Genomic DNA, 14,009 nt, shown 5'->3' with positions numbered 1-14,009 from the left:
AATATAATTTATTTGCTTATTTATTGTAATCTTTGGAACCACCCTCTGAGATTACATAAATAAAAAGATAGGGAGTGTCAAAGGTCATTGCCAATTAGCATCTACTCAGATGAGCAATTACCATTCAACAGTAGGGATGGAGATTGCACCAGTTTTTTATCAGCCTGGCTTTCAAACAGCACTATTTATTTGCTTGTTGGAATAACAAATGGAATGCTGAAGATGATGTTGTTTCTGATTATGGCCGTGTTCTTAGCTGGCATATTAAAACCTAACAGCTGAGCGCTGCCTTATCACAATAACTCTTATTTGGCAACACTTATTTCCATTCAGATCCTTTCTCACTGTGCCTTTGTAGAGCTGTTGTCTAGCTTGTGTGTCATCATGCAGTTGTGAGTGCCCCTGTGTGTTCCTGCAATGGTAGAGGTTAGTGGAGTCAGCCAGTGCGTTGAAACTGTTCTCCTCTGGCTAACAATGGCCACATGTATCAGAACTGAATGTGTCTTTTGATACCTATTCTAATTTAAAAATCACAATGCTATAGGCATAGCCAGTGGGGCACCTCCAGTCTAGCCTATATGTCACTCTGATTTGTATCTCAGTGCTTACATTAGCAACATGGCCAACACCAGTGCACCATTACTTAGGTTTATGAACAGTATATCACACACCTGTACTCAGCCCAGACATGGCTTTACTGTGATGTCTGTGTTTTTTTGGCAGGCGCGTCCCCAGCCAGACTGAAGCTGATGAACATTTGGTTAGACATTTAGGGGAGTGTGTGGTGACCTGGACAGGCCAAAGACAGGAAGGAGGACTTCTAAATCAGCCAGCAGTCCAAAGGCCTTCCATAAATCCTCCAAATGGGCTTGGGCGGGGGACGTAAAGCACACCTGCAAGACTTATGTAAGTCTTATTAAACCATAAATTGCTAACACCAGCCCCTTGCTGGAGCTGCTCTTGTGTGGAATAAATCTCAGAGATTGTCTAGTAAGGAGAAAGAGAGAGTGAGAAGAAGAGACAAAGCAGGTGTGAGGGAGAAAAATATAGTGGAGGTTAGAGGTAGTGAGAGTGAGGTGGAGGATACTAAAGGTCTGACAGCAAAGCAATGCTGTTTGATGATAGGGCAGACAATGCTGGGCTTTGATAACACCTACCACTATAACTGCCTTAGGGTGGGGGTGTTTTAGGAACACCTCCAAGAATGTCATGCTCAGACTCTGCATGGAGTAACTCTTCAGCAGTCACAGAGACAGAAACCCATGTGAGCAACACAGGGAATGTTTGTAGGAAATCAGAGTTCCTGAGCTCCTGAGCCCTGGTGAGTTCCCAACACACCCACGCTCTCCTCCCTGCCTGGTTGTGGGTCCTTGAATTAAACATCAAAGCACACAGGAGCATAGGTCCCAACTGCCATAAATAACAGTGTGGTTGGGAAGGGGAGGGAAGGATGTTTGGATGGGAAGAGGGCAGGTCACCCGATCGCTCATACAGATACAGTCAAAGCAGATTCATTTGTTCACAAAATGGGTGATGTTGTGTGAGGTTATTGATTTCCGCATGCCATCTGTCTTCTCAGAGGCTTTGGCAAGCAGTCTCTGGCACTACCTGCATCAGGTTCCCCTTTATTAGTCTGCACAGCTCAGGTGGACAGAAGGGAGATGTGCAGCAGGTAGTGGACACAAATGGGTAATGGCTTATGTGACATCTACTCAGATGCAGAGATTTCTGGCACAAGAGCAAAACTCAGTGGTGAATATAATTTAGGGTTTTTGTGTTTTTATGTTTTGCTTATCTAGAACTGACCATCACAAAATACCAAAAATATATTTGTATATTCAGTATAAATATATTGGGTGGTCTCAGCTTTACACAAAATCATCTGCAATTTTAAAAATAGAGCAAAGAATATATAATGGGTAATGGCTTATGTGACATCTACTCAGATGCAGAGATTTCTGGCACAAGAGCAAAACTCAGTGGTGAATATAATTTAGGGTTTTTGTGTTTTTATGTTTTGCTTATCTAGAACTGACCATCACAAAATACCAAAAATATATTTGTATATTCAGTATAAATATATTGGGTGGTCTCAGCTTTACACAAAATCATCTGCAATTTTAAAAATAGAGCAAAGAATATATATGACTTACAGGGTGATATTTTTTTTTGTCAAGTGGTTCATACAGTACATCCATCTGAAAGATCCATCCATTCGTTATCTATTCTGTTCATTCTGTGGGGCCAGTCCCAGCTGACATTAAATGAGAGGTGGGGTACACCTGAACCAGTTACCAGTCTATCACAACAACCACTCACCCTCACAGACAATTTTGAGTCAAACGCTGTACAGAAAGGCCCTGGTTGGCCCCTGAGGTTTGAACCCAGAGCCCTTTTGTGTGAGGTGACAGTGCTAACCTCAACACACTGTGCTGTTTACCTGAAACATTTATTGGGAAATTACAATAAATAGCAATATTGTCAGTAGTGATCAAAAGGGCTTACTTTTTGGTAAAAATCTGTGCCGAAGGTGATTAACATCTCATTTATCACAAACACCTGGATACACAAGTTTAGACCCACCCTCACTCTCCTCCTCTTACTAACTAGTCTAGAAGTCACAGTGTACCTCCATGATGAGCTATGGAGTGTAGAGGGCAGGTCTTCAAACATGGGACCCAGCTGCTGCTGTGTATTTTTGTCAGCCAACACACACACACACACACACACACTGGCATCCCTTGGTGTTTGCTCTTGCGGAGGGCACATGTTACTGGGTAAATTATCACAGCGATGGTAAACAGTGTTTTTATGAGGGAATGTAGCTTGGTTGTTATATTTGAAGTCTGTGTTTTGTATACTGCTGTGCTATTAGGACAGATTGAGGATGTTTGCGCCTGGTGTCTGCACTCCGCCCATGTGGGGTACACACACATGCACAGAGACAGGCGTAGTTGTAGTTTTGAGTCTTAAATGGATCTTTTGTTGTTTTCATCATGAGATGAAAAAAAAGAACACATCACAGCCTAAGGAGTGTGTCAGTGTCATAGACATGTCAATCTCAGGGAAAATGCAGATGAACAGTGACAGCAGGGGAAGAAAGACTGAATTTCAAAGGGAAGAAGAAGGTTATGCACTGTGAAAAATATACATTGTGTGCTTCAGTAAAACTGCAGTCACTGCAGAGACAAGCTTGATTGGGTATCCAGACATATAACTACTTTACATTTTGCACAGCTGAGTCATGATATATGTAGCTTTAATGATAGTGGTTGAAAACACTATCGGCAGCTTGATAACAAGGTAATCAGATAATGATAGAGTCAGACTGATGGATGCCTACAAGATAAAGTACTGATGCTTTAAGGTCTTCACTTTTCAATTAAACTCATTGGAGCCATGGATAAGGGTCTCATTAATTCTACAGACTCCAAGATCCCTCTTATGGCTCACTTGGGTTCCATTTTCATCCCCAGGCAGTGAGTTTATGACTAACAATGCAAGTATGTCTTTGAATGGGAAATCTTCTAGATTAAGTATGATATGTATACTGTATTATTTCAATTTCCTTTTTTATACATGGTTTTTTTTCTGAAACTTAGATAATAATTTGTCTTTTTCATCACTATGGTATTCATTGTAACTGATTAAGTAATGCATGCTGTACAGGAAAGGGAGCTGATAGAGAAATAACTTTACTGTGGAACGTCATGTTATCAAAATTGCATTTCTTAAATAGAATTTGAGACAGGAACTGCTGACCCTGTTTGTGTGATTTATTAATTTAAACAGATGGTGCATTGATTGTCCTGTCACCGCAGTCATCTTGCCGCTTTAGATTTATCAGTTCTGTAGCTGATCGAGTGCTCCATCTCCTCTATGAATTGAGTAAAGGAGGGAATAATGATGACATTCCTCCCACTTTTTTGGAGCTTCAATTACCCAGTAATGTGTGATAAAACCTGAAAAATGAACAGTCATTATGTGTGGGGCCTTCTAAAATGGCAAAATCATTCTTTCCCGGCCTCACGTTCTTTGGATGGGAATAATCATGTTTTGTCCCAAACACCTGCGCTTCAGTTGCCCTGACCTGCCATCCAAATGAGTGCAATTAATGACAATTACCCTCCAGGTGTCACAACATAGACATGTACTGATAGGGACCTATCTGGAGGGAGCGTGTGCTTGTCCACCAAGTAAATATGTAATGATAACAGCTGTAACACAGTGGGGTGGAGGAGGGCACAATTGCAACCAGTGCAATCTATTTGTGTTTGCCTCAGCTCAGCATCACATTAACCAGTCTCGACAAACCAGAAAGGATAGACTTGAATTCTCTGAGGGGAGTTGACTGCCGGTGCTGGGATTCCTCATCAGGCAAAGATCAAAGCAGATGTGATCTAGAAATTGTTCCTGCATCGAACCTTAAATGTATTTGTGTGCTGATGATCAAACATAATTTGTTAGTATAGGTGCTTCTAACCTTTCTATTTCTATATTGCTGGCTGTGTTTTCATTGATTTGGCCACCTTTCTCGTTGGTAGTAACAACACTGAATGTGTCAGCATTATTAGAGTCAGATGAAGCAGAAAGAAAACAATCAGTTAGGTTTGAAACAAATCCACAGGTTGGCCAAATTTACTGGAAGAGAAAATAGAGCCAAATGGTGATTTTCCAAAACTGTGTGCTGTAAACATCTTTAGAGATTAACAACCAACTCCCTTAAGTAACTTTCACTACACTTAACTTGTAGTTGTGCACACACACAGTTTTCCTGAAGCCAAAGTGATTATTAGGAACATTTCATAGATGCTCACTTTTGGCTTTGGTTCCAACTAAATTAGTTTTATTATCTGTACTTTGGACTTGTTTGCCATGTCCTCCTATCTCAGCAATTACTTTGATGACTTAAATGGTCTCATACCAGATAGAAATGATAGCAAAAATGACTCAAAGAGGAAGTAAAAAATGTTATAATCTGTAGAGTAAGTTTTATTATTAGCAAGGGATGTTTGGAATTTGACAAAGGACTGGCAATAAAAGGGTTGATACATATAGAATCGAAAAAGAGCCACTGCGTACTTTGTTACTATGGAACCAAATGTGGGACTGATGCTGTGTATGTATTCTATAAATGGTGGCTGCAGCACACTCAGACATTTAGCCCATTTCCCTATGTGAAGAAAAATTTCTCAGGTGCAGAAGTCAACTTTAACCCTCCTCCTGTGGACTCACCATCCCTCTGAACCAGCATTAGCATAAAGGCATTAAAATGTGAATAGGAATTAATTTGGACTTTCCCCTCCATAGGAATTAATGGAAGTTTGTTCTGCCAGTACCCCTCAGACAGCTTGCGCTCCTCCACAGTCCATAAATATTAATATTAATATGGCATCGCATTTAAAGGTAGCGCTTGGCTGAAGCCGTATACAGAATATTATTAGAGATCACGATACGTTTCTCATGAGAAGTACAGCTGAGTGAATGCATTGCCTTGCCGTTGTGATCTGTAAAATCCAATCTTCATACAGCACAAAAAGTTATTTTCGGAGAGACGGAAGATTAGCAGGGCCGAATGGCTGCTGTCTAAAGCCATTAGGCAGGTGGGGATTTTTTTTTTGATGCTGAGTTGAGAGAGACGGGCCCACATCTTCTGCTCTATCAAGGTACTGATTCACAGTCACACTACTGTAGCACTATTATCATGCCCGAGCAGATCATCTCTGCAGATAACTATTATCACCGTCTCACTGCATCGCTTCAGTCTACTCACCCACATAATACAGACCACAGAAGTTTTTGACACTCTTCCAAATCACTATATTCACCTTCTTTCTTTTCTTGCTTGGTCTTTGTCACTTTCCTGTGTGTGCTGTGTGCAGTTGTATTGCACATCTTCAATAGCAGTGAGGTTACTGCAAAGCTGGGGAACCCAAATGTGGGCTTGTATAATGCACCTAGAAATCATCTATGGAAAGGGCAAATAATAAATCTTCATTTTCTATAATATGCAGTAGTCAGAGATCATAATTTCACTTCCTTCTGTTCATTTATTCCTCTGCCTGCTTGATCGTTGCATCAGTTTGTAAATATACTATGGTTATTCCTTTGCTCCAAACCCCGTTGTGTTGTCTCAAGCAAAGACGGGGGGTTGTGTCAAAATATTCAGCAGGTCCTCTCCTTCGTGCATGAGGAGTGCTGATCCTGACAGGTTACAGTGGGCAAGGTGAAACATGTTACTGTTGAGCCCAGTGAAGGAGGGAGCATAGTGGTGGTTTCAAAGTCCTGGTGTGTGTGTGTGTGTGGGTGGGTGGGTGAAAACTGCATGCTGTCACCCCAGCAAGCTCAGTCAACAGTACTCACCTTTAATCTTTACTCTGTAATCTGTTCTTTTCTCACATTTAGTCAATACACTCTCACTTTGTTCTTGGAGGAAGTACGGCATACTGTATGGCTGAGAATGTATCGTGAAAGAAAAGCGCAGCGCAATACATAAATCAGTTACCAGGGAGAATGGCCAGCTTGACGTAAGGTCAATACTATTCATATGCTGAGTGATAATAGACCCAAGCATGTTTCATATAAATACTAAGCATTGTGACATTATGATAACTTTGTTGACAAGACCATAATGCAAGCACTTACAAGACTACACAGACACAGCCATGAAGGTACTGTGTACAGAGCCGAGTAGTCGACAAAAAATTTAAAGGAACAAAAGGCGATTTCAGCAGAACTCCTGTTCCCTATGCCAGTAAAATGTTATTAATGTGCTAAGCAATTCAAATTTGGATCCACACATTATACTATAGTAGCTGGCAATAATGCAAAGAAAGTGAAATAGTATTTAACAAAACATCAGCAAACTGCCTTAATCTATACTACAAGCCTGTGTTGTAGAGCTGTGCATGTTGTGGTAAGCTATGCAAGTTGGGGTTATATTTGTGCATCAGGTCATTCCTGTAACGGGCTGGTCCATGTCGGCCCACTCCCCTCTGAGGGCTCTCTCATCAGGCCAGCCTCTCCTCTTCCGCCCTCTTTCCCATAATCCCCATAAACTCTCATAATTGCCACATTAAACTTGAGTTTATTATTTTTCTCCAGGTGCAGGTGTGCAGATGATATGAGCCCCAGGTTGCATTTACATTTAAATTGAAGGTTTTTATTAATCAGGCAGGCAGCGGGAATCAAACGGCAACACTCCATCAGCCCTTTAAATACATTTGGTGACATTTTTACCCGGCATTAGCATGATAGGGCAAGCGGAGTATAATGTACCAATGATTGCTTTTCCATTGAAAGCACAAACGGTTTCATTTTTCCTGTCATCTCAAATAAGTGTTAAAGAGGGTTTGGAGGCTATTGTGTGAGTGCCGTATGCTGGGGACTTGGGACCACTGATGGCCATATTAAATAACCATTAGTGCCTGAGCTTAGATCATTGTGGCATCCGCCTCCTCTGAATTTATCCTGTGATTTCAAATGAAGGCAAGCTGTGCCAGCTTTCATAAAGTGTTCCAGCCCTCTCCATTTTTCCTCAAACTAAATGCATTACAACGGTAATTTTGTGACTGTTAAGATAACTAGCGTTAACAAGCACTTAATTAAAATGTACAATAAATAGCCGTCTGCAGCCTTATCTCCTCTCCAGAGCGACGCTGGTAGGAGGCTCCAATGCTCAGGCCGGCTGTTCCCCAGCTCGTTTGCAGATTAATTGCTTTTCTGTCTGGCGAAGCCTGCCTCTACTGCAGCCAGATTGTAAATAGCCAGATAGGGAGTTTATCAATCAGGGCTCTCTACCTCACTGATCTCCCCCACACAGCCCTGTCTGTCTGACTGTCTGTCTGTATGTAGCTCTCCAGCTATCAAACAAACTCTCTATAAATAATCTTTCAGAAGCTTCTGTTAGTGGATGGAGTTTAGTTGCATTCTTATATCTGTGTGCTGTATATATCTTATTAAATTCTATTTTACTTTCTGAGTGTTTACAAGTGTTTATACATGTATATTTGTTTCCTCTGTAAAGAGACGCTATATACAGCATAGGTATCAGAGGTAATCACTGCTGAAAAAGGGCTTATGTTTTTGTAACCTTTACTGAAAATGACATTATGCTTTATGACAGTGTATTTTGGGCCCATTTATGTATATTCTGGGTGCGTACAAATGGGCCTTCAGTGTATCGCAGGGATTAATCTAACTGCACATAAACAAGCTCTACATAAAAGCATCCATGGTTTGTGTGAGACAGGACATAAGTGAGTATTTGCGGTAATAAAAATTAACAGCAGTTAGCCCCTTGGGATGACATTACTCTTCAGACATGTGGCTGCAGCTCTCTCCTCACAGCTTTATGGACTTTGGCCTTCAGTAAGGAACCTACAAGCCCCCTTGTTTTTCAAAAGGAAGAAAAGAAAACACATAAAAGCAAACTTGCCTACTTGGAGCCTGCTACCCTCCTCCCACAGCGAAGCTTCCCCTCCTCTGCCGGTGTCCCACCCTTAACCTCTGGATGATAAATCTGCCTACAGAAGCTGTGAGGAGGAAGACCCCCATGTGTCCTCCATGACACATCCTGTTTGTGTAGACATGGCTTCAACCAATGATCTTTACATTCATAATTCACAGAATGACAACAGTTGCTGACTTGCTATTTTTAAAACTAAATTCTAGCATCATGCCTTGTTGTGGCCTTATGCACGCATCTTTGTCTGCTAACTTATTCATCAGAATTATAAGTATTTTAAATTAAGTCTTTCATACTTCTCACATACGGATCCTTACTGAAACTGGCTTCAGAGCTTGCTGCTTTTTAGAAACTTGGATTTTACAATTATAAATTAAGTTATGCTAACAAATGCTATGCAACTTTGTTGAATAAACACTGATTTGCCAGATTAGATTAAACAAACATATTTATGGGCTTGTCATGTAGATTTCTCACAATGAGAAGAATAATTCTTGTGTTCCCAGTTTCTCTTCAATCTTGACTGACTGTAGGTAATTGTAAAAGGTGATTGTGTAGTGCCTAAAACTCTGTTTTCACAGTGTAACATCCTGGCAGGAGCCTGTGGGGGCTTTTGAGGTTCTCTTCATATTTTACTGTGTGAAGAGACTGTCAAAGCTGTGAGATGCAGTTATGCTAACAGCTGACTTAATAGCCACACAAATGTTCTTGCTTCATCCCGCCAGTACTCTTAAGGCAGAGTATGGACACTCCTGGTGGTCTGAAGACCTGTGGGGCTGTCTGGCAGACAGATTAGGGGAGCAGCCATTTGACAGTGATACTATAGTTATCAGACACACTTTAGCAAGAGTGATTTATAATGTAAGAACATGATAAATGTAGTTCTAAGCTAACTAAAGGTGTGGGCAGAAGCTGGCTGAAATGAGCAGTGAAAGTATATGGAGCTGCCAGTTTAGATCCATTGGATAGAAATGTCCCAGCAAAGGAAAAAGCAGGACAACAGGGAAGCTGTGATCAGAGAGAGCAAGGCTTCCTGCACCCTCTGCCTTGCCTGTCATAAATCAACCTGTGCAAGCTTCTTTGCCATTTGGCCCATGCTCCTGTCTGTCTTAACCTCTGTCTCTCACAAAAAGATCTGACGTCAGATCTGAAAGTTTGCAAAGTGTTTATACTATTTTTACTCTTAAAAGATATTCCAAATAACTTTTATCTAAGCTAAATTCAAATTCTTCATCATATTCAGGCGCTAATCTTAGTTATTATTTCGGAGCAGCTGAGACACCCTACGAACTGCCTTGTTTAGTCTGTTCTATCCCTGCTTGTCGTGACCCTATGTTGTGACAGCCACAGGAGATACAATCAATACATATATCAACAGTGGCCTAAATGGGTCAACAGAGGAAGATAATACATCTTTCAGGGAACTCCAGTAGCCACAGGAGAGTTTATGGAAGACAATGGGCTATTGTAATAGATTTTGCTCAAGTTATTGTTGCTATTGTGTAGACCATGATAGGGAAATTAAATTATGAAAGGAAGTTTCATTTCTATATACGCAGACAACCACACAGAATCATACATCCATATCTGATATGCCTCAGTGTGACTTACCTGTCATTAACAGGTGCTGGCTATGCATGATTTGTGTGGCCATAAATCCCCATGGCCTTCAGTGACAGTAATTGAAAACAGCACATATTTTTCATAAATAATTTGCTGCTCATTGATTTCCAATGCAGGAAGAGAAATGTACCGGATCCACATCAAGGGGCTGTAGATGTATATGATGCTTACTTTTGTGGTCAAAGTTGTGACAGCTAGAGTCCATATGTTGTGATCACAAGATCCAAATTTATTGTCCTTTGGAGCCCCTCTTGTCAGGAATAGGAACATAAACCACTGGTCTACAGTGGAGCCACCAGTTGTATTTGCTGAGGTGATATTTTTGTGCTTAGAGGCTACATTTGGGGACTCTAGTAAGGAAAACAACAAAATATGTTTGGAACATCCAATACAAAGTTGCTCTTGGCATGTATGGATTTTGGATACATTTGCTTGAAACAGCAAGGCAGAAAGAAGGTGTTCTCTTTGCAGCACTACAATCAGTGTAGACATACAACTACCAAGCACAGTTAAGCACTGGTCAGATGGTCAGACATGATCTGAAACATCCTTGAATCAACATCTTCCTGATAATGGAACTGAGATTGGGAGTGGGGACTGACAAACATGAAGAGGGGAGAAACTGTTTTCATTCTTTGCAAACCAATTTCTGGCTCTTTTCATATGTACAACTAAGTGAAACACCAAACTCTTTCAGGAAAGACTGTCCAAAAGTGTGCACTGTTATTTACCCACGTTAAAATGATTAATTGAGTCTCACTTTTCTGCATGATGGCTTTTCAAACCACCATTCAGGAGAAGCTATAAACACTTTTGCCTTCCAGCATGACCTGGCAACATATCGTACAAACAATCTACACATTTTGGGGGATTCAACTGTCTGTGTTTTGCATGATCATGTCTTTACCTAAAGAAAGCTGTTCTTTAAACAAAGAAAGTGTGTATCTTCACTGGGTAATTTTTTGCTTATTCACTTCAGTGAAGTTCTCCATTTAATAATCAGTGGTTGTGTTTCAGTCCCCCCAACTCTCCTTGGCTCCAGTGATGCACGGACGTTGACAGTGCCAGTTAATGGACATTTGACTTTGGAGTGCCTGGCTGACAGTGACCCCCCTCCAAATATAGAGTGGTACAAGGATGAGAACAAACTGCAGGTACACGGTCAGGGGAAACAAAACAAGCAGAAAAGGTGTGAGAGACTCAGGATGAGGCTTTGTATGTTTTTATAACTATGTTTAGGTCTAGGGCTAGGTCAAGCCTATTACTCAGGCTTGAGTCAAAGATCTGTGTTTCGAGGGATGTGACAGTTACTGTGACTAGGTGGAGTGGATTCATTTAGGCTGACATATTCTTCCTGCTGTAACCATGTTTCAGTAAGACACAATAAGTCAATGTGATGTTCACTTATCAAAACATTCACTAACAGAGATTTAGATGAGAGAGATCTGATATTTAATAGTCCGCATTTGATTGTCCTGTTATTTTGTTCTATAAGTCTTAATTTTAATTAGGTTCTTATGAATAACTCCTCTTGAGTTGATTCTTGATTTATATAATTTAGGTGGGCGGGGGGACAGACACAGTCTCTATGGGGTACTGGGAGTTTTTGGGTGGGTAGCAGCTGCAAGGAGACAGCAGAGAGGTGTGTAAGACTGTGACCTGCATCCTGGACTCAACTCTGGGTTGTCATAATTTAGGTTGTAAAATAAACTCCAAATTTCTAGATATGAGAGCCACACCATCCAATGTGGGACGGATGCCGTCTCTACTAATCAGACCAGGTTTTCCCCAAAATGTTTTCCAATTGTCTATGAAGCCCACATTGTTTTCTGGGCACCACCTAGACAGCCAGCGGTTGAATGACAACACAGGGCTAAACATGTCATCACTGGTCACATTGGGTAGGGGTCCAGAGAAAACTTTGCAGTCCGACATTGTTTTAGCGAAGTTACACACCGACTCAACATTAAATTTAGTGACCTCCGACTGGCAAAGTCAGGAGTCATTAGCACCAACATGAATAACAACCTTACTGTATTTATGCTTATTCTTAATCAGCAGCTTCAAATAGTATTCGATGTCGCCCGCTCTGGCCCCAGGAAAACATTTGACTATGGCCGCCGGTGTCTCTAGCTTCACGTTTCTGAATATGGAGTCATCAATTACCAGAGTTGTTTTCTCAGCGGGTGTGTCACTGAGTGGGGGAAAATGGATTTGAAATGTGAACAGGCAGGTGATGCACCATGGGCATTTGTTTTGAGCTAAGACTCTTGCAAACTGTCACCCAGCCACCTGGCTGAGCTCCCAGCTAGGCGGACAGTTCTGGGGGGCGGCTAGCTTGGGCTAAGCTATGTCTAGGAGGCTCCACACCAGCTACATGGGCATGGCTAGCTGGGCTGTTTTCCAAATTGGTGAATCTCGCCTCCAATGCTATTAGCACCTGACATTTATTAGTACCATTTTTGCTAAAAGAGGCAGAGAAATAATTGAACATGCGACACTCCGAGCAAGAGAAAGAAGGAGAGGAGAAGGGGGAAGCCATTGCTCTCAGCTAAGCTACTATCTTAATTAGCTTCTAAGCTAGCTGACCTAAAGTAGCAAGTTAAATTTGATAATTAGCAACAGCTTCTGTAACGCTGGTGCTTAAGTAGTGCAGGTGTATGTCGTCAACTCAAAAAATTCAGATAAACTTGGAAAATAGTGAACTTAATCCATAAACAATCTGGTAGCCAGAACCACACGGTACAGGCACAGGAAACAGGAAGTGAGTACGATTACTATAGGAACAGAAAACAATAGTCCAGGCTGTGGTGCTATGCTAACATATTTTTATTACCTTATTTCACATTTCAGTCTCAGTTTTTGTTTTCATTATAAATGTCCCATTCCATTCCATTTTCCTCCACTTAGCCGAGAGACATAGTCCCTCCAGCGTGTCCTGGGTCTTCCCCGGGGCCTCCTCCTGGTGGGACATGTTCGGAACACCTCCCTAGGAAGGTGCCCATGAGGCATCCAAAACAGATGCTGAGCCACCTCAGCTGGCTCTTCTCGATGTGGAGGAGCAGTGGTTCTACTCTGAGCTCCTCCCGGGTGACCGAGCTTCTCACCCTATCTCTAAGGGAGCATCCCACCACCCTGCAGACAAAGCTCATTTTGGCCTGACTTACTGCCGGCGGTGCGAACCAAGCTCCTGCTCCAGTCGTACAGGGACCGGATAGCCCTTAGCAAAGGGCCCCGGACCCCGTACTCCTGGAGCACCCCCCAGGAGTGCCATTATCAATTTTGCAGTCATTATAGCTTTCCAAATAGGATATTATTAAGTCACACTCTTAAAAGTTTCTCCACTTAAAACTGACTGGATCAGCTACAGTGGGTCCACTGGAACTATAGGACCCAAAGGATGAAGCCCCCACCTACACAGGCAGAGGGGGACCTAAGTCTGCCACCATTGTTGTGTAATTTGTTGTGGTCATTTTATTGTAGTGTCACCTTCTGACTGATCAAGTTGTTGATTGGGGTGTTTGCAGGCACCTCAGAGATGGAAGGCAGGAATTGATGAGGTTTAATTGGTCTGTCTTTTGTCAGCTCTCATTAGTTGCTCGTTTAACACTATCTGATGGTGTGAGTCTATTGCACAGGAGCACGAGCATGTGTGTGTGAGGGGGAGAAAGAGAGCTACAGAGAGACATTAGATTTAGATATATACAGTAGATTAGATATATACTGTATGTGGCTGTGCGTGAAACAGGTGATGGATGTGGATGTGAAAAGTAAGGAGGGTGTGTATGAGTGTGGGTGAGTGGTGTTCTAAGTGTTATCTTGGCTCACCTTGGGGTGTGGTGGTGATTGCTTTGTGATCAATAGGAGAATCCCACTGGAGCAATGCACACTCATTTCACCCTTTTCCCACTAAAGACCA

The sequence above is a fragment of the Monopterus albus genome, unplaced genomic scaffold, assembly GCF_001952655.1.
Source record: "Monopterus albus unplaced genomic scaffold, M_albus_1.0 scaffold17.1, whole genome shotgun sequence".
NCBI lineage: Eukaryota > Metazoa > Chordata > Actinopteri > Synbranchiformes > Synbranchidae > Monopterus > Monopterus albus.
Note: the sequence above shows the minus strand (reverse complement) of the source record.